This window comes from Odocoileus virginianus, chromosome 10 (genome assembly GCF_023699985.2).
Source record: "Odocoileus virginianus isolate 20LAN1187 ecotype Illinois chromosome 10, Ovbor_1.2, whole genome shotgun sequence".
NCBI lineage: Eukaryota > Metazoa > Chordata > Mammalia > Artiodactyla > Cervidae > Odocoileus > Odocoileus virginianus.
The window spans coordinates 60,202,380-60,223,605 of NC_069683.1; the positions used below are offsets into that span (position 1 = coordinate 60,202,380).

A 21,226-nucleotide genomic window follows, 5' to 3' on the forward strand; every position below is an offset into this window, starting at 1 on the left:
AGCAAAGCACCCTCAGGTCTGAAGCGCCGAGGCCGTTTGCACTTCCTCTGCACTTGAAGCTGAGACGGAACGGCTCCTCGGCTGAAAGGGTACCAATGGGTGTGCAGGCCCTGACGATTATTCGCGTGCAAACGGCCAGGCCACTGGGTCAGATAAGAGTCACAGCTATGCTTTCCTGCGAGTATTTTCGGCAATTAAAAATTCAGAATTAATATTTTAAAGACTTGACTTCTATGGCAAACCTTATAATTGTTTGCAACCTGCTTCATTTCATACATTATGTGCTGTGGGGTGGCTCTTGGCCCGTGAGCTGTATATACAGGTAAATACTGTACCTTACAGAGCTTGAGCCTGCTTCTTAGGTTTCAGGTCTCCTCTCCGATGACAAGCAGTCTGGAAGTCAACAGCTGTTTCATTTCTGGGTCAAAAGCTCCAGTTCTCTAATTGCACTAAAATGTGTTTTGTGTATGCTTTAAAAATAAGCATAAGTGGGAAGGTGATGAGGTGACTGGCAGAAATGGGCTCACCCTGGGGAGGGTAGAGCTTTGTGGTACTGCTGAGAACATGTGGTTATCTCCTGGCATTTTGTTAGTTTTTCTGACCTTAGTAGGCAGTGACAGCAGTCCTGGAAAAGGGCTCAGAAGGTTAAACCTTCCCACCCAGCATCGCAGTCTGTTTCTTACACTTCCCAGGCTGGCTCCTCACCTACCCAGCATGCCCTTTGCAAGGACAGTCTACACTAACTCTGTCCTAAAGCCAGAGGACTCTCTCCTGTGAGTGGAGGAAACATCTTCCCTAAAGCAAAATATATGTAACCCAGAAGGAGTGATTTTCCACCTTGTCTCCTTTCAGAGTCATCGGTCCCAGGAAGGAGCATGGACTAGGATTTATAAGCCCAGACCTGGTGCAACCTCTTTCCTTCCACAGCTTGCTTCTTGGATGAATGCCTCTTCTTTTTTCCCTCATTACTGAAATGAAGACAGAGTTTACAAAAGCTAGCTAATTAGGGCTAATTAGGGGCAAGCCATTCTGAAATATTGAGAAGACTGACTTGGGAAATATATTTTAGAGAAAGGCAGACCTAAGATGTCCAAAGGGTGGTGCTGCTGGAGGAAGGCACATGGGTTCTGGGGATCAGGCTCATGCAAGGTTGAATCCCAGTTCCAGGACTTACCAGCTCTGCCCTCGAGGGCCAAAGCTCCCTTCCACAGGTGCAGACTGGGGCAAGGCGTAGCTCCAAGGATGGCAGTGAAGAGAAACAATCTCGCACTGAGCACAGGCAGGCATGTTGTAGCTACTCAATAATTCATAGACCCAGTGCCCCCTTTACACTGGAAATAAACAACTTGTTGGCAAATAGAAATCCCAGAGGGACTTGCTTTCACAAATACCGGAGGGTTTGTAATTAGCATGAAAAAGGATTGTTTCCAAGCCTTGAAAGCAGGTCGTTCTTTACAGACTCAGGCTTACTTGGGAAGCCTTGTTTACACTCTAGCATTAATTTGCTCTGCAAATCCTTATGGCTAGGGTGAAATTAAATTTCAGTTCAGGCTCTGTTTGAATGACCCCAAACTCCAAATGAAGGTGGCTTTAGTGTGATCTAAGTTTCATTTTTCGGAAGCCTTGAGATGAATTTAGCGGGCTTTCTAATACTTCTAGAAAGGCCTGACACTCTTGGCAAGAAAGATAAAACTGTCAAGTATCTGACCCCATCCTGTTCATCCCCTTCTTCATCTGGTATCCCCGAAGGGTACATGCTCCTGGTGCCCAAAGGAGTTTAGAAAAGATTTCTGCTGACTGGAACAGACTGGGAATCGGGTGGGGGGGGGGGGCGGTGTGAAAACCCCAGGGCAGGTTAGAGGTCAGAGCAGCTGTGATGCCTGGAGGAGAAGGCAGGAGGAAGTCGGGGTGGGGGATGTATTTCCTGGGCGAGACTAAATCAGCTATTTTAGACTCTTTGGTTCCTCTTTAGTCAGCAGTCAAGAAGACTACAGAAATGGTAACATTCTATTATTTCCACAGGGCCTTTCTCTTGAAAAATGCATTTGCTGTCTAAGATAAAATGCTGTAGATTTTCTGTTCCCTTGAGGATTATTGCACCAGAGAGAAGGTAATGAGAAGACACCTTCCCACTTTACAGAGAAGGAAACTGATAGCTCGTGGGTGAAGCTCAGAGATTTGGGAAAGATCAGTCCATCTCTGAACAGTAGAGTGGAGATACTGAATCGGGAAATAGTGAAACAGAAATGTGAGCTCTCCTGACCTTTCTCTGCTATTACAGTTATTTCAAATCCAAGCAGAGAAGTTAGAAATGGATAAATTTGCAGCTATGCTTTAACCAAGAGTCCAGACTTGGCTGTTTTTGATTGACTGAACCTCTCTACACATGCAGACAGGGAAAGCAAATCTTTCCCTGTATTTAGGTGCAGGGAAGCCAGTTTATTCCGAGTGCCAGTTTGTGTCAGAACAATTTGTTATGGGTTACAGGTTGAATCCTGTCTTCCCCCTCCAAATATGTTGAAAATATGTTGAAATCCTAACCCCCAGTACTTCAGAATGCAATATTATTTGGGAATAGGTTAATTACAGATGTAACTTGATTCCCAGGTGGCTCAGTGGTAAAGAATCCTCCTGCCAATGCAGGAGACACAAGAGACATGGGTTCTATCCCGGGGTCAGGAAGATCCCCTGGAGAAGGAAATGGCAACCCACTCCAGTATTCTTGCCTGGAGAATCCCATGGACAGAGGAGCCTGGCAGGCTATAATCCACAGGGTCACAAAAGAATCAGACACGACTTAGCGACTAACAGCAATAGATGTAATTAGTTAAATTAAGTGAAGTCATCCTGGAGCAAAGCTACTCCCTTATCAAATATATGTGGTGTCCTTATAAGACAACAACAGTGTAAAGACAGACATGTACAGGGAAAATGCAATTCGAAGACAGAAAATTGGAGTGCCTCATCCACAAGCCAAGAAACACTAAAGATTGCCAGGAAATCGCATTCTTCCACAAGTTTTGGAGGGAGTTCAGCTCTGCTGACACCTTGATTTCAGTCACACTCTAGCTTCCAGAAATGTGAGGTGATAAATTTGTTGTTTAAAGGCACCTAGCTTGAGGTACATTGTTGCAGCAGCCCCAAGAAACTAAGGTGTACGGCATTAACCAAAATTACTGATGTCACTTTAGACTGGATAAAACTGGCAGCTGCATGCTTGGGCAAGTTGTCAACCTTTCTGGAAGAAGGTTTTCTAATCCATGAAATACAAATGGAGTAGATGATTCAAAGGGCTTCCCTGCTGCCTCTGTAGTAAATAATCCACCTGCCAATGCAAGAGTCATGGGTTCGATGTCTGGTTCAGGAAGATCTCCTGGAGAAGGAAATGGCAACCTACTCCAGTATTCTTGCCTGGGAAATCCCATGGACAGAGGAGCCTATAGCCCATGAACAGTGGGCTGTCACTCCTGCGGCTGCAAAGAGTCAGATATGACGTAGTGGCTAAGCATGCACGCATGTGGTTTAAAGGAAGTCTAATGTCCTTTGAGACTTAGCTAGTATCCCCCACAGATGATAGCTTTTCTTTTCCTAATCTAGTTCTTGAGTCCTTCCCCATCTCTCTCTACACGTGTCCATGTCTGAGGTCAGGCCGTCACTGCTTGCTTGGAAAACTGGAAAACTATTGTCCCCTGCAACCTATACATTAATACAAGTGGCTGAGTGTTCTTTGTAGACACAGATCCAAAACATCATTCCTCTATACACACTTTCTACAGAATGACTGCCTAGAGAATACTGTTGAAAGTCCTTAGGTTGGCATGAGACTTTTCACATCCAGACCAAACCTCTCCCATCAACTCCCACCGAGTTCCACACACCCCACATTTCATATATTCTAACCGGCCTACAGTACTAAACAAGCCATGGACTTCCCTTTCCTAAAATCCTGCACCCATCTGCTCCCCAGAGACTTTCCACCTACCCTTTGATTCTCCACAAGACTGTGAGCAATTTAAACGCAGGAACTGTGTCTTATTCACAATTTCTCTCCATTACCTTGTACTTTGCTTAGCATAGAGTAAGAGCTTAATAAGTATGAATTGAAGAAAGGAATCTGTCATTCCTCAAGACCCATTTCAATGTTTTTTTTTTCCTGTATAACTATCTAAATTAGAAGTTACCCGCCCGCCCCTCCTCCCCCCAGCTCCTGTGGTGCTCTGTCAAGATTTTATAACATCATTTCTCCCATCTGTGAATCTGCTTTGCACAAGACACTAAACAAATGATTGTGGAGTAGATGGACAGATACGTAGTGGACACCTTATTACCATATATGTGTGGGTGAATTTCCCTTGCTTAGTGTGAAACTCTGACTCATTTACAGTAAGTAGAAAAGGTTAACCCTAATTTGATTGATTTTCCTTCTTTCATCAGATTGTGATCATGGCAGTTTAGTTCAGTTGGTCAAGATGTGTGCTTGTGCCCTTGCTTGGGGTCAGACACAGCTAATTCCGACACCCCAGGCAACACTGGGGAGCTGCAGGGCTGGGCCTCTCCTGGTCACTAGAGTCCCAGAGTGAAGGAGGGCAGAGGGGTTGGCACAAATTCACAGTGAGGGTCAGTAGCCTAGCCTGAGGGTGATGGCCAGGAACTGGGGCGAAACTAGAAATGAGCTCCACGCAAGGTGGGTCTCTCCTTTGGGAAGCTCCCCTTTCTCCTTCTCTATGGCTGAGTTTGGCCAAACAAGACCCTGAGTGAGTGTGGGAACGACACACACCCTCCTCTCCAGGCAGGTCTTCAGAGCAAATAGGCCCCGTGTAGAGCATCAGGTGCTGGGCCGAGTTTCCCAGAGGTCAGGAGATTCATCTTTTGAATTATAATACCTATAGTGATAACGACCATGTACTGGACGTTTACTGTGTACCAAGAACTCTTTCTCTCTCTGTCTTTATATATAGATACAAAATACAAAACAAACATAAAAATATATAAATACATACTATATAAAATATATAGTATAAAATATATGTTCTATTAAATATATATGCCATATATACATATACACAATACAATAAAATACTTACAATGTGATATAAAGTGGGTATATATGATGTTGCATATCTCTATCTATGATTAAAGTAAATTCTAATAACTCTGTCAGGTAGATATTATTATTCCCATTTTCCAGATATGGACATTGAGGCAATGAACCCAAGTTAACAGTTAGTGAGTGGCAAAGACAGGAATTTAGGGGCTTCCCTAGTGGCTTAGTCGGTAAAGAATCTGTCTGAAATGCAGGAGATCCCGGTTCGATCTCTGGGTTGGGAAGATCCCCTGGAGAAGGTAAATGGCAACCCACTCCAGTATTCTTGTCTGGGAAATCCCATGGACAGAGGAGCCAGGCAGGCTACAGTCTATTGTGTCGCAAAAGAGTCAGACATGACTTAGCAACTAAATCACCACCACCATTTGATTTAACAGACTTCGCTTTTGACCACTGAACAACTGCTTTCTCAGTCGAGTGCAGTTTATCAGATTAATTAATTAATTAACCAAAAATATTTGTTTAACACCTCCTGTATACCATTACAGTTGAGATTCTGAAGATAATGCAGCAAACTCCCTGACCTTATGGAATTTATGGTTTAGAGATGGGACATAGACGACAAAAACCACAAGCAAATAATTCTAGCTGACAGTAAGTGCTTTGGAGAAAATAAAACTGTAAAAGGATAGGGTTTCCCCGGTGGCTCAGTGGTAGAGAATCCATCCGCTAATGCAGGAGACACGGGTTTGATCCCTGATCTAGGAAGATCCCTCAAGCCACAGAGCAACTAAGGCCATGCACCGCAACTAGTGAGCCTGTGTTCTGGAGCCACGGGCTGCAACCACTGAAGCCCACGTGCCTGGGAGCCTCTGTGCTGCAGGAGAGGCCACTGCAGTGAGACGCCCAGGCACCGCCTCTCGAGAGTAGCCCCTGCTCTCTGCAGCTAGAGAAAGGCCGTGTAGCAATGAAGACCCAGCACAGCAAAAAAACAAACAAATAAAATTATTTTTAAAAAGCTGTAAAGGATAGAGTGTGACTGGCAACCTCTGAGATAGTCCCCAACAGTCTCCACCTTTCAATAACCATGTTCTTGCGTGATCACTTGGGTGTGAGCTGGACCTACTTGCTTCTTACTAGTAGAATATGGCAAAGGAAAGGGGATGCCATTCATTTCTGAGAAGAGACTGTGAAAATGCTTTTAAAGTACTTAGAGATACTTTATGTATGTAAGATTCAGTGAAATGCATGTTCCATTAACTAATGTTACTATGCTAATTTTTATGCTAGAGTATTAACTAACCTTAGAGACAAAACCAAGATTTAAAAAAGATTTTGTAGAAAGAAGAACACCAACTATTAAGACAGTTAACTTCCTTCAGCCAAGAGACCAACAGATTTTATGCTTCTGCCCAAATTTGTTTAATGTCCTTGGTCCAGGCAATCCTAAGTGTTCACTTCATACAAGGGGCCCATTTTTTGATGTTTTCCAGTAATCCAGATTGCTGAGAGCTAGTGCATTAAAAGCCTGACCTTGACTATTATGAGTACTAAAAGGCAACATTAAGGCTTTCAGGAAGTATTTTAGTGTTTTCTCATGCTATAAAGAAATATGAAATGAGAAGTTTCTTCAATTAGGTTAGGCCTGAACAAGAATTTAAAAATTAAACATCTGTGAACAATAAATATGCCAGAAGGGATAGCCTCATTCAACATCAAAGAAACACAGAGGCAACAATGAAATATAATTATCCTCTTTCAAATTGGAAGATATGATTCTTAATCCATATAGGATTCAGTGAAATGCAAGCTGTCAAACAGCTCACGTAGGGTCAATGACTAGAACAACCATTTGAGTGAAGCACTGGGCCCACGCATCAAGATTCTTAACCATAGGCCTCCCCTGTGACCCAGTAATACCATAGTATATTCAGCTCCTAAACTACAGCTGGCACATTATAGATATTTTAGTATTTGTGGAATTAATTATTTAATTAATCAAATCTGATATAATCTTAACAAAGCCAAAGAAAGTAATATTAGCTATAAAATTGTATCTAGAGGTTTTGTTGTTGTTTAGTCTTTCAGTTGTGTCCAACTCTTTTGAGACTCCATGGACTGTAGCCCACCAGGCTCCTCTGTCCATGGGATTCTCCAGGCAAGAATACTGGAGTGGGTTGCCATTCCCTTCTCCAGAGGATCTTCCTGACCCAGGGATTGAACCCACATCTCCATGTCTCTGCACTGTAGGTGGATTCTTTGCCGCTGAGCCACTGATACACAATACATACATTTTTAACAGTTGTAATAATGTTCATAGATGTTTATTGAAGCATTTATTTTAATTAGGAAAATGGAAGCAGTCTGAATGTTTAAAACTGAAGTTTGATTAAATGAATCAAATAATATACATTTAGTGGAATATTTTCCTGTCCTTAAAATGAGGCTTCTGAAGAATTTTTAGTAACAAGGTACAACATGGACAAAGATCAAGATTCTAAACTAGGTATAGCATTATCCTTAACATGCATATCTAGAAGGCAAAGCTGGAGCTTTACATGAGAAAAAATAATTAAGCACAAAATACTCCAAAGTGTAAATAGGGGTTATTTCATAAGTGATTTTTGTTTTTTTGTCTCTTCTGTGTTTAAAAATATTACTTCAAGACTTTGTTTACATTTTTAGTCAGGAAAATAGCAATGTAAATATTTTTAGAGTAATTTTTCTAAACCTTCACAATTGAGGCCACTAAACTATGACTATGCATTGAACCAAAAGTTTACAGTAAAACAAATGAACAGACAAAAAACACACTTTGAGTTTTCCCCAAACATTAGAATTATGCAAGTTTTTCTTCTTTCATTGGTTTTAAACCAGGTAAATCAATCTGGGTCAGCACAGAATGAGGCCATGTGGAATAGTGGTGATGAGCCCGAACCAGGCTTTGTCAGTTTATTCCTGGGTTCTGACTCTTACTAGCTTGGATGACCTTTGGCAAATTATTTAATGTCTTGGAGCTTCATCTTCAAAATGGAAATATTAATAGTATCTGCCTCATAGAGTGATTGAGCTTATTAAATGAGAATAATATGTGTAAAGCACTTAACACCATGCCTGGCAAATACTGAGTATCTGTGTGTTTGCTGTTGCCATAGTATGAATTCTAGCCAAGCAAAGCTCTGTTTAGTGTCAAGGGTTTGAAATCCAAAGCCTGTGCCCTCCACAAGTCAACAGGAGAAGCTTGATGGTAAGATTTCTGTATTATTTGGATGTCCATGTGTCCATGATTTATGGAAGAAATGACAAAGATGATGAATTGAAGAATTTAGATGAACTGAACCTTAAATGCCATGGCCTTTTACAGCAAGCATTTTGAAGTATACTTTATTATGGGCACTTGGAGTTCTCTTGCTTTTAAATTGTCCAAAATAATAAGTTCTCAATTCATAGAGGAGTTCTCTCAACCTGAATGGAGAAGCAAAATTAGCTCGGGAGTTTCATCCCCTGAGAAGAAAGAGAGTCTCCTGCTTTGGACACTCAGTAGACAGCTGAGGTCTAGATCAGGCTCTTCCTTCACCAGGAAGTCTCTTTTCACCTGCTCAGCAAGACCAATTCCTTTTTCTTCTAAAGTCCCTGGGGCCTTTTTCTAGAGCCCCTTTGCAGACTGTCCCTGCTTCTATCTTGTGTTATTATTATGTGTGTCCACAGAGATCTTAAATTCCACATTTTATTCTTCCTGACATCACCCACTCTACCTAGCATAGTGTGTTAGTCACTCAGTGGTGTTGGACTCTTTGCGACCTCATGGACTGTAGCCCGCCAGGCTCCTCTGTCCACAGAATTCTGCAGGCAAGAGTACTGGAGTGGGTTGCCATCCTTTCTTGAGGGGATCTTCCTGACCCAGGGATCGAACCCCGGTCTCCTGCATTGCAGGCAGAATCTTTACTGTCTGAGCCACTAGGGAAACCGTATCTAGCATAGTTGAATTTCACATTTTTTGAATAAATTAAATAACAATAAACTAGATATTTAGAGAAAAAGATTTGAAGATGCCACTTTAGAGCTGAAGATTTGGAGCTATGGTGCTAGGAACCATAAACTGCAAAAAGACCTTAAGTTTTAATCAGGCTATGATTAAAACACAAGGTATGTGATTTTGAGGAACTTTCTAACTTTCTAATAGCCATCATCCTTATCTGTAACTAGGAGGATAACAATACCTATCTCAAAGAACCGATAAGGTGGAAAGAGTCAATTATCTTCCAAGTGGTTGTCACTCAGTTAGTTACACAGGTGAAAAACATACTCAAGGCCACCCAGTCTGGTAGCTGCTAAAGCTACTGTCTTGCCCTCTCTGTTTTTCTGTCTTTGACCAACATTTAGGTTTTGCCAGAATACCATGGCTGTGATATGAGAATCTCTTATAGGAGAGGAGTGAGGAGTGGCAGTAACATTTCTCGAGAGTTTGCTCTGTCCTGCGGACCTACACCCTGAGCTATACCTGTAGTTCTTGAAGCAACTCTATGGCAAAGCCTATGGAAATGGGTGAAAAAGTCAAATGAACTGATATTACATTATCACATTTCAAGCATTCCTGAGCATGTTTTCAAGATCTTTTTCACTTTAGTCCCTCTTATTTGGATTCTGGGATATCTGGAGATAAATCAGGTAACTGGACTGACAACCTCTGGGAAATGAAAGTAACATTCACTTATGTGGAATAATTGGAATTTCTGGTTACTTGAAATTCCCTCCGTTATGAAACTTTTAGAACTAAAGTGCCAAGGAACTTACAGTGTTCCTGGGAATCCCACAGCTGTTTCAAGCAGCACAACAACTTGGCCATCATGAGATAATGTGCCATGGCTAATTTCCCAGCAAGTAGCGTAACTCAGCATTTGTCACTGTTCTATCAATGGCTTTTTAAAATTATAGATACCTGCTTGCCTCCAAATAACAAGAAATTTCAAGGGAAGATAAGAGTGCACACCAGATCTAATCTCTTTTCCATCTATGTTTTACAGAAAAGTGAATCCCAAAAAAGTGGATTTTCTTTTATTTTGGAGAAAAGAAGCATTTTTGAGGACCTACAGTGGACCAACAGTGATACGTTATACCATGTTATTCCATTTTTTTCTTCTCAACAACTGAGCCAAATAATATTATCCTCACTTTATAGAAACTGTAAGACTGCTTATTTACTTGCACAGTGCTACACACAACACAGGTCTTAAGTAATAAAGTCAAGAATTAAACTTTTTTTTTTTTAAGGTTTTTTAAACCTGCAAGATCAATGTTCTTTTCGTCACACTAACACACACCTTACCTTAAATTACTTTCAGAGAGATTTTAAAAATCATTTATTGATTCATTCATTCAACCAATATTTATGAGGAGTGTTGATATTGAATGAGGAGTGTGTTCTAGACATGGAGCAGACAGGGGATGTAATGATTTGAAAGACAGTCATTCTCCACGGGGGGCTGGGTCTACAACGCTTTACATTAAGGATTATATGAATCTGTAAGTTTAACTGATTCTGTTGGATCTGGTTCCCACAGGTATGGTATTGGATAAAATCATGAAATTTCAGTCAGGGCATCTTATGTTGAGAACTGTGAGAGTCTTAGAAGGTGATTTACAAGTTAATCATTGACTCCATATATGGAGAATGAACATCTTGTGAGTAGCTTGCCATGTTAGGGGTGTGAGGTGTGGCAATCTTGTCCAAGGAGTTAAACTGTTGCTGCATGTGACATGGTGAACTCCAGGTTAAAGATGGCTGATGGCCCAACAGTGTGATCTTTGGAGAAAGGAGCTGCTGGAATCATGTTCTAAATGTAGCAGTTGAACTGGTTGACATTTAGGGAGAAAATGTTTCCAGTTGTTAATGTAGGTCAGAAGGGTTGTGCAAAGTTTTGGCAATGAGGGCTGGTTTCAGGGCAACTTTGCCTAGTAGAAGATCAGTAAATGCAAACTGTGGGTCATATGGTTTATGGCACCAAGATTCGTGTGCTAAAGTTTATGATGGAACGACACAATGGTTGAGAGGTGGTGTGTGTGGAGTAGAGTGGGGTTCAAACCTCCATGTTTCCATTCCCTTATGCTCTTGCATTCAGGTGGGCTATTTAGCCTTCATGAGTTATGGTTTCCTCAAATGTAATACTAGATTCTGTTTCTTACCCTTGCAGTGAGGATAAAATGAGTTTTCTGTGAAGCACTTAGTAGAGTTCCCAGTTAATACTGAACCATATATGGTAGCAATTTAAATCAAATATTAGTCGATGGGAAAATCAGGAATAACAAAGAGGGTATATATTTGCAATAGTTTCTTTTTTTTTTAAATTTTGTAATACTTTCTTGTCTTGTGATAACATCAAGGTTGGTATTTTTTTAAAGCATCTCTTGCCTTTACTTAAAAAAAAAAAAATCTATTTATTTGATGGTTCCAGATCTTAGTTGCAGCCTGTGTGATCTAGTTCCCTGATCAGGGATTGAATCCAGGCCCCCTGCGTTAGGAGTGCAGAGTCTCAGCCACTGGGCCACCAGGTAAATCCCATTACCTTTACCTTTAGACAGTTCTGGAATTTATTCATGCAGAATGTGAGACAGTTCTGGAATTTATTCATGCAGAATTTGAGCTCCCAAGAATAAGGGCTTTGTCTATCTAATCACCTCTGTATCCTCCACCTAGAACAGTGCCTGTCCAATAGTGGGCAGTCAATAAATATTTGTGGAACGAATGAATTCACTCAATCACTCAACCTTCAGTGTCCACAGTTAAGTTCCATAAATGTCATGAGAGACACAAAGACAAGTAACAAAGATTTCTCTCCCAATGTATTACACTGAACTAGGACAGAGAAATGTATACGTGGAGAAATGATACTCCAAGTAACTCTTCTTTGAATAAGAAGAGGATTTTAAGCTGAGAATTTAGAGGAGGAAGGTTGAGTGGTATTTGGATTGAGCTTAAATCAAGTGGGAAGAACACTGACAAGTGGAGATAACAGGGTTAGGGAGGGAATGGAGACTGTATTCCCGGAAGTGAAACAGCACCAGTCAAGGTAGGTCTGGAGGTAGGAAAGAACCAGGTAGGTGGGGACAAGGAGAAGTACAATTTTGCTCACAGACAAGACTGGAAGGGAACTTAAGGACAGGGGCTGTTTCTGGAACACTTTCCATGGAGCCCAGAAGCCCATCCAAGGTTCAGTAAACAAGCTGTGAGTCAGCTCCATGGAGGGCTATGAAAGGGAGCATCCCCAAGGCCCAGTGAGACAGTTCCACGCTGTGGAATTAGCTACAGACAAGGGATGAAGCATGGGATTGATTAGCCTGTTGTTTCCAAACCCACCCACCCACAGTTTCTGGGACGAGTTCATCAAATTCTAGGAAATTAAGACTTTGGAACCCTGGGTTTATTGGCTTGGAACTATCCTGTCTTTGTATTCAGATTCTAAATAAAGAATAATGGGACTCCCATTACATGAGTCTATTTGTTTGGCAGGGCACAACACAGACCTGAAGCACATCTGTGTCTAGCAAGTGGTTCAGCCCCATCCGTACCCCCTCACCTTGGCAGTTAGAGCTGCTGGAAATTCTGTCTCAATTCTGCACCACCAAAGAAGACACAGAACCAGGACATAGAGGACAAACTTCAGGTTTTCTTTATGTCCAAGATCTCTGTATGAGATCAACCCCCAGATGATTCCCTCCTGCCTGGATTAGTGGCAGATGTAGGGTATGCTTTATTGAGCATATGCTATGTGCCAGACACAGCATCATCTCTTTGAATTTAATCTCCCCGACAACCCAGTGAGGTGACTTTTATTATTACCAGTATTATACAGCTGAGACACTAAAGTTCTACGAGGTTCAATTGCTAAAGTAGTAAAGCACAGCTCAGCCTCAAAGGCAGGTCTGTTTGTTGAGTTAATTGCATTTCATTGCAACTATAGACCACTTTTCTCTAAGTGGTAAAGAACATTTCCTTTGATGGGTACAAAGAGTTGAGGGAAAATGAGAAGCTTCCCAGAATTGGGGTTGATTTAGTGGGGGTGGGAGGGCGAGTTTCAGAATGCCTAAGAGGCAGAAGTCAAATGTCAGCAAATGAAGTGGAGAAAATTACAAAACTAACAGCTCCTGCTTTTTCTCCTAAGGTGACAGTAGCTTCCTCTCCCAACAATGAAAGAACCTGGTGTCTTAAGACTGGAGTCACAGTCTCCTTGTCAAGGAGCAAGTATTTTGAACAACATAGACATAGTGCATCGGCCCCCTGTCTGTGGCCAGAGGAGCAAGGCTGCCAGGCCTCCCTGAGGCGCACTTGTGTTTGAAGATTGGGCACCCACCTTGAGCTGGGCTTCATTGTGATTCCAATGAGTCACTCGGCTTGGGGTTTTGCATACACCAGACATGAGCTCTGTGCATGACCGGGGAGCTGAGTTTCCCCGGCCACACCCAGCCTGGGGTAGTTCCCCTGGGGTACTTCTGCACAACAGCCCAGAGATGCAGTCACTACTGGAGTCCAGGGAAGGGAGTTGCTCCTCCGAATTTCATGGCATCCAGGGCAACAGGCAATCCAGAAGGAAAGAAAGAAGACAAACTGGAGTTAGCAATTCCCAGATTTCCCCTTTGGAATGAAGTCCCCTTTGGACTGGGGTAGAGGCAAACCCCTCCACTCTGACAAAGAGAAATGTTTTCGTACCATCTTCTGGTGTGATGTTGAAATTTAAGCTCGCCTCTAAAACTTCCTGAGTGTTCAGGCATACCTGCTCTGCAAACCCCATGCTCTTAATAATGTCAGTTTCCTCTAAGGATGGCTGTCACTAGTTGGTCTGAAAATTGGAAGGGGGAGAAGTAGAAGACTCTCCCAGACAAAGTGAATTGTGAGGGTGGAAGGGAAGTCAAAATGCAGGTCTTGCTCAGCAATATTTAGAAAAGAAAAACGAAGCAAAACAAAAACCAGATCTGTGACTGATCTGCCAGCTGAGAGATGCCTCACCAGGATAAACAACTGGATAAGCAGTCAGACGCTGAGGTACATCCAGGACTGGCAATCTGCTCATCAGTCTCCTGTCCAAAATGGCTTCCCTTTGTTCTTGGGAGAGAGATGAATATCTTTAACCTGTCTACAAGGCCCCCAGTCTGGACCTGTCCCCTTTCTCACTGGGCTGTGGTTACACTGGCTTCTGGGACACGTGAGTACCACGTTCCATGTCATCCAGGGTCTTAAGCTTGTATATGCTCTTCTCTGTCTTCTGGAACGCCTATTCCCAGGCCACCCTACATCACTCAAAAACCAGATCAAACAAATAAAATCATCTCTCTTTTTCCTCCAAAGAGGATGGTATGGTATCTCCTTGAATGCAGGGACCCTGTCATTCCTGTTCATGCTCAATCCCCATGCCTCAACTAGTGCCTGGCACATAGTTGAGGTTCAACCAAATATTTGCTGAATGAATGAATGGATTTAGATTGCTTCAAACATAGAGACCTGTTTCATAGTTTCATCGCATAGACTTGTCCTGTTGGACAAACAGCGTAAACACAAAGCTGGCTATACAGCATGATGTGAAGTGTAAGTCACTCAGTTGGGTCTGACCCTTTGTGACATCATGGTCCTAGGCTCCTCTGCCCATGGAACTCTTCAGGGAAGAATACAGGAGTGGGTAGCCCTTCCCTTCTTCAGGGGATCTTCCCAACCCAGGGACTGAACCCGGGTCCCCTACATTGCAGGCAGATTCTTTACCGCTGATTCACCAGGGAAGCTCAGCTAGATAGAATACTTCTACAACATATCACAAGCTCGATGCCAACCAAGAAACAAACTGCACCTACAGGGTGCGAAGCGCCATGCTCAGTGCTGTCAACTGGGCAGTTCAACAATCCTCTGAATGCAGAAGCTCTCGAGGGAAGCCTTGGTGGGTGTGGGAGGAGGCAGAGAATATAAGGAGAGTGACTTTTATCTTTTCTGTGCAAGACACAGGCAGGAATTTAAATGACCCCTGTTGTGCTCTCAGCTCAGGCAGTGAATTAGTTCATCTAGGTAGAGTACTTTTTATCCCCACATCTGTTTATTTAGTTATTATTTTAAAAATCAAATTGTAATTGATTTACAATATTGTGTTATTAATAGTTTCTGGTATACAGCAAAGTGATTCAGAGATATATTCTTTTTTCAGATTCTTTTCCATTATAGGTTATTACAAGATACTGAGTATAGTTCCCTGAACTATACAGTAAGTCTTTATTGTTTATTTTATATATAGTAGTGTGTGTCGGTTAATTCCAAGCTTCTAATTTATCCCATCCTACCTCTTTCCCCTTTGGTAACCATGAATTTGTTTTCTGTCTGTAGGTCTATTTCTGTTTTGTAAATAAGTTCATTTTTTTTAGATTCTACATATAAATGATATCATACAATACTTGTCTTTCTCCCTCTGACTTAACTTCATTTAGTGTGACAATCTCTAGGTCAATCCATGTTGATGCAAATAACAAGATTTCATTTTTTTATGACTAATATTCTTGGTATCTATCTATGTATAACATCTTCTTTATTCATGTATCTCTTGATGGACATTTAGGTTGCTTCCATGTTTTGGCTGTTGTAAATAGTGCTGCAGTGAACACTGGGGTGCATGTGTCCTTTCGGATCCTGTTTATCTCTGTATATATGCCCAGGAGTGGGATTGAAGGGTCATACAGTAGCTCTATCTTTAGTTTTCATAGGAAATTCCATAGTGTTCTCCCTAGTGGCTGTACCAATATACAATCCCATCAACAGTGTAGGAGGATTCCCATCTCTCCGCACCCTCTTCAGCAAATACTGTTTGTGAATTTTTGGTTATTGCCATTCTGATTGAAGTGCCATTCATTCAGAGTACCTGAAGAACTATGGACGGAGGTTCATGACATTGTACAGGAGGCAGTAATCAAGACCATCCCCAAGAAAAAGAAATGCAAAAAGGCAAAATAGTTGTCTGAGGAGGCCTTTCAAATAACTGAGAAAAGACAAGAAGCTAAAGGCAAAGGAGATAAGGAAAGATATACCCATATGAATACAAAGTTCCAAAGAATAGCAAGGAGAGATAAGAAACTTCCTCAGTGTACTGCAAAGAAATGAGGAAAACAATAGAATGGGCAAGACTAGAGATCTCTTCAAGAAAATTAAAGATACCAAAGGAACATTTCATGCAAAGATGGGCTCAATAAAGGACAGAAATGGTATGGACCTAACAGAAGCAGAAGATATTAAGAAGAGGTGGCAAGAATACACTGAAGAACTGTACAAAAAAGATCTTCATGACCCAGATAATCACGATGGTGTGATCACTCACCTAGAGCCAGACATCCTGGAATGTGAAGTCAAGTGGGCCTTAGGAAGCATCACTATGAACAGAGCTAGTGGAGGTGATGGAATTCCAGTTAAGCTATTTCAAATCCTGAAAGATGATGCTGTGAAAGTGCTGCACTCAATATATCAGCAAATTTGAAAAACTTAGCAGTGGCCACAGGACTGGAAAAGGTCAGTTTTCATTCCAATCCCAAAGAAAAGCAATGCCTAAGAATGTTCAAACTGTCACACAATTGCACTCATCTCACATGCTAGCAAAGTAATTCTCAAAATTCTCCAAGCCAGGCTTCAACAGTACATGAACCGTGAACTTCCAGATGGTCAAGCTGGATTTAGAAAAGGTAGAGGAATCAGAGATCAAATTGCCAACGTCCACTGGATGATCAAAAAAGCAAAAGAGTTCCCAAAAAACATCTACTTCTGCTTCATTGATTACACCAAAGCCTTTGACTATGTGGATCACAAAAAACTGCGGAAAATTCTTCAAGAGATGGGAATACCAGACTACCTGACCTGACTCCTGAGAAATCTGTATTCAGGTCAAGAAGCAACAGGTCAAGAAGAACTGGACATGGAGCAACAGACTGGTTCCAAGTTGGGAAAGGAGCATGTCAAGGCTATATACTGTCACCCTTCTTATTTAACTTATATGCAGAGTACATCATGTGAAATGCCGGGCTCGATGAAGTACAAGCCAGGAGATTGCCAGGATTGCCAGGAGAAATAATAACCTCAAATATGCAGATGACACCACCCTTATGGCAGAAAGTGAAGAAGAACTAAAGAGCTTCTTGATGAAAGTGAAAGAGGAGAGTGAAAAAATTGGGTTAAAACTCAACATTCAAAAAACTAAGATTATGGCATCTGGTCCCATCACTTCATGGCAAATGGATGGGAAACAATGGAAACAGTGACAGACTTTATTTTCTTGAGCTCCCAAATCACTTCAGACGGTGACTGCAGCCATGAAATAAAAAGATGCTTCATCTTTGGGAGAAAAGCAATGACCAACCTAGACAGCATATTAAAAAACAGAGACATTACTTTGCCAACAAAGGTCTGTCTAGTCAAAGCTGTGGTTTTTCCAGTACTCATATATGGATATGAGAGTTGGACTATAAAGAAACCTGAGCACTGAAGAATTGATGCTTTTGAACTGTGGTGTTGGAGGTGACTCCTGAGAGTCCTTTAGACTGCAAGGAGATCCAACCAGTCCATCCTAAAGGAAATTAGTCCTGAATATTCGTTGGAAGGACTGATGCTGAAGCTGAAGCTCCAATACTTTGACCACCTGATGGCAAGAACTGACTCATTGGAAAAGTCCCTGATGCTGGGAAAGATTGAAGGCAGGAGGAGAAGGGGATGACAGAGGATGAGATGGGTAGGTGGCATCACCAACTCGATAGACATAAGTTTGAGCAAGCTCCGGGAGTTGGTGATAGACAGGGAATCCTGGTGTACTGTAGTCCATGGGGTTGCAAAGAGTTGAACAGGACTGAGTGACTGAACTGAACTGATTCTGACAGGTGTGAGATTGTATCTCATTGTAGTTTTGACTGGCATTTATCTAAATAATTGGTTATGTTGAACATCTTTTCATACATCTCTCAGCCATCTATTGGTCTTCTTTGGAGAAATGTCTATAGAGGGAACATACCTCAACATAATAAAGACAATATATGACAAACCTACAGGTAACATCATACTCAGCAGTGAAAAGCTGAAACCATCTCCTCTAAAATCAGGAACAAGACAAGGATGTCCACTCTCACCACTTTTATTCAACATCATTCTCATTAGACCCTCCAGCATGCTCCATTCTTCCTGGACTCAGCTGATGACCACAACTCTTACTTCAAGAAAAGTGAGCCCACAAGCACTGAAATGCCTCAGCTTCCTCTGTATAACTATATATTTATTCTCATATCTATGCTACTTTATTTTCTTCTAAGTTTGGGAGGTTTAGAGATTTAGAGACTGATGTTTGAGATTGAAGACTCTTTCACTTTAGTGTTCTTAAAACTCTGGGTCCTGATCCAATCAGGAAAGCATGCAAGCTAGCAGAAATTAATCTCCACTGGGTTAATGGAATGAAAATAGAATAAAATAGAATGAAAAGAAAATATCAGGATACATAAAATGTAGTAAGGGTAAATACTGTCTTATAAACTTTGCTTTACATCTCTGATTGTATGTATATCTTTGTGGGTGTACTGGGTTTTGTGAGAAATATATTTCTTATAGTGGACGAAAGTAAAAAATATTAAGAGTGTCAGCCTATTGAAAGCCATTCTCCACCCCCTTCACATTTCCACATCATCCTCGCCCCTTCCACTGTCTTCTATCTTCTCTACATAGTCAGCTTCTTGCTCACTAATGATTCTTTCCCTTTAGTTTATTAATGCTCTCTTACTTTAACTTAGGCTTCCCTCATAGCTCAGTTGGTAAAGAATCCACCTGCAATGCAGTGCATTGCAACCCCAGTTCGATTCCTGGGCTGGGGAGATCCCCTTGAGAAGGGATAGGCTACCCACTCCAGTGTTCTTGGGCTGCCTTTGTGGCTCAGCTGGTAAAGAATCTGCCTGCAATGCGGGAGACCTGGGTTTGATCCCTGGGTGGGGAAGATCCCCTGGAGAAGGGAAAGGCTACCCACTCCAGGATTCTGGCCTGGAGAATTCCATGGACTGTATAGTTCATGTGGTTGCAAAGTGTGGGACATGACTGAGTGACTTTCACTTTACTTTAACCTTCCTTCAACCCACTCCTCTTCTGAGTCAAGAAGCACAATCTAAACTCTACCTCCCCTTCCCATTCCTCCAACCCCCACATCACTGAAATGGCTTTTTAAGAGATTGCATATGTTTTTCCCATGGCTAAATGGAATGCATATTATTTTAGTCTGGTATTAGTTGCAATTTTGTGTTTATCTGTCATTGTTGGCCATCTCCTCAGAACTTTTAACATTCTATGTTTCTCTTCTGGTTCTACTTCTACCATTCTGATTATTTCTCTGCTGCACCTTCATGAATTCTTCCTTTTTTTCCTAGCCCTTAAGCCTGAATACTCTTCAAGGAATCAAGCTCACCTTATGAACCTTCCCCCTCCCTGTTTCCCTGTCTTACTCCCCTGCCCCATTCGATGACTTCTAAATTTCCATTCCCAGTCCTAACTCTCTGCTCAGCTTTGTTTTGTTTTGTTTTTCTCTGTCAAGATGCCTGCTAGTTTACCTCATTCTCCCACAACAAGCTGAGTTCCAGATCATTGTCTCCAAACATTTGGCTCCTACATATCTTTTGATCAAGCTGTTTCCTGTGTCTGAAATGCCTCTTTATTCATCTGTGTGAATAACTCTCGTGTGTCTTTAATATTCAGCTCAGGTATCAGCTCTCTGAGGAAGCAAAGGTATGCTGAAAGTTCGGCATCTCCCTAAGCATTTATCCCATTGTGTCACTGTGGTTTGTGTGTCTTTCTTATTAGACTCTAAGTACCTTGAGAGCCTGTGTGTGTGGGTGTGTGCCCTGTCGTGTCTGACTCTTTGCAACCCCATGGACTATAGTCTGCCAGGTTCCTCTGTCCATGGAATTTTCCAGGCAAGAATATTGGAGTGGGTTGCCATTTCCTACTCTAGGGGATCTTCTCAACCCACATTTCCTGCATTGGAAGGCGGATTCTTTACCACTGAGTCACCTGGGAAGCCGACTTTGAGGGCAGGAAAGTTTAAATCATTTTTGCACTTCTAGTTTTTGCACACCTATCACAAGTTAAATAATTTTGCACACCTAACACATTTGAATCATTTTGCACACCTAACACAAGTGTCTGGCTAAGTTTTCAATAGATATTTCTTAAAACTATTGTCATGTTGGAGAATCAGAAAGTATTATGTGACTTCCTACGAGAGAAAGCCCTCAGGTAATTTTGAATGAAACACTCAAGGTAGACCCAGAGTTTGATGTATCTTAATAGTTAACTTTCCTAGATTTACTGTACAATTGTTCCACTTTTAAATTGCTTTATTCTGTATAGACCCAGAGATAGATGCAAAGAGGAAATTTGATATCAAAAACTACAACTCAATTAGCTGTTAGCTAAAACTAATGACTTAGGGAATAGACATTACACATCTTATCTAAGTTATTGAATATCCCAAAGGGAAAGAACTCAAGATGTGGTTGAATTTGTTCAGAATCTAATTAGAGAAACTCTTAAATTGTACCACATTCATGACTGGATTTAATCACATTTCTAGATTGTTACCTAGACGAGTTTATTCTAGTTTTCATGTCAGCTTTGTAACAGAGATACTGGGTGTCCTCTAACCTTGTGACTAAATTGTTATTGTTACAAACACCCAACAAACTGAAAGTTCACTCAAAGATTCTTCTTAGTGGGTTCCCCTTCTTCCTTCAACATTTTTGTATCTTTGGTGTTCAGCTGTTATGTTTTAATTCCATTGCTAAAATCTGAGGAATTGACAAATTGGTATTGGACTGATTTGCGAGCTAGGTTCAAATATGTTTCTTCTATCAGCCTCTTAGAAATAGGTTTTTGTTGAGGGTGGGGAGAACGCAGCTAAGATTAGTTTATGTGATTATTACCAGAAGATGCTTAACAAATATTTAAATAAGTGAGAGCAAGCACTTCTGAGTTCATTAGTTCTAATAATGCTAACAGCGAATAGTGACTTAATTTCTCCCATGTGAGTTGATATGTAGGACGGCTAGTGATATATTGAAAACACCACTGTATCATGATTCAAATGTATGATGACTTTAACTTCTCATATCTCCTTGTAGAACTACCAGGGTTACATGTGACCTTGAAAA

The 21,226-nt window shown here is 41.4% G+C and overlaps 1 long non-coding RNA gene across 2 annotated transcripts; it reads left to right on the forward strand.

Moving 5' to 3' along the window:
* The first annotated feature begins 3 nt into the window (after positions 1–3).
* Positions 4–10,345, forward strand: LOC110132292 (uncharacterized). Of its 2 annotated transcripts, XR_002312429.2 has the most exons (4): positions 148–322; positions 2,023–2,110; positions 9,428–9,712; positions 10,069–10,345. It is a non-coding gene; the product is annotated as an uncharacterized lncRNA (long non-coding RNA). The 2 variants fall into 2 exon arrangements; XR_002312430.2 differs by lacking the exon at positions 9,428–9,712 and having other exon boundaries at positions 4–322.
* Positions 10,346–21,226: the final 10,881 nt, after the last annotated feature.